Here is a 1,071-nt window from a genome sequence, read left to right as displayed (position 1 = left end):
CTTTTTTGCTCTAAATATCATATCACATTCATCTTGAAAATATCCATGCTCGTGTTTTTTATCATTAGAAATATCAGAAATTGTTGCAATAAAATCACCCAACCTCGCCGTAATATCATAATTACTATAATAAATTTATATTATTATAATACAAATAAACATATTACAATAATATAAATAATTAAAAAGTGCAGCATATTCAATTCTTTATAAATAACTGAGTAACAATTTTATGCTTTAAAATGATTTATTTTTAAAACTTCTCAATTTCTTAAATTTAGCGCCATTTTGTTTTTTTTCCGCACCATTTTGTTCCGTTTCGCGCCAATTTTAAAATGTCATCCATTGTACGCACTAAACATATATCTAATAATTTAATTGTAGTTTTTTTTATTGAATACATTATAATTCGATAAAAATAAATAATTTTAAAGCATAAATAGACGCATAGCATGCTATTTTATACTGATTTAAATAAATCAATAGTCTATAAAAAGGATTTAAAAAGCAGCTTACCCAACTTCGTAACCCCCCTACCCTCCCCACATAATTTTTTTTGTACAATACAGATAATTACATTTAGTCATATGGTTTAATTTGATTTAGTTGTAGAGAACGGGGTAAAATAGATTTTAAATATTTTACTCTTCTTATATAAACCAATTAATATCCGCTGGATTAGAACAGGTTCTGAGCATAACTAAAAAATCATGTATCGTATTTTAGACAATTTTCTACTTAAGATTTAATCTAATAAATTTTCATTTTATAATCCGCAGAAAGCGTACAATAATACGATGCGATAAATAGCTATTATTTTATTTATCCGTTCTATTATATTTTTAAAATTTTTTTTTGTAATTTTCTGAACCGTATCATTAAAAATTGCTGACCCCTCTCTAAAAGGCACCATTAGCGTATAAAAGAACTTACGTAAACTCATTCATAGTATAAAATGATAACATAGCTTTAATAAAGAAATATTTAAATTTCATTAATTATTTTTAGCAAATTCAAGCATACTTTTATTCGACAAAAAAGCTACCAAAATAAGTTTTTTTAAGCATCAAA

The sequence above is a fragment of the Acartia tonsa genome, chromosome 14, assembly GCF_053477335.1.
Source record: "Acartia tonsa isolate MP-2025a chromosome 14, ASM5347733v1, whole genome shotgun sequence".
Lineage (NCBI taxonomy): Eukaryota > Metazoa > Arthropoda > Copepoda > Calanoida > Acartiidae > Acartia > Acartia tonsa.
This window is presented reverse-complemented; position numbering follows the sequence as displayed.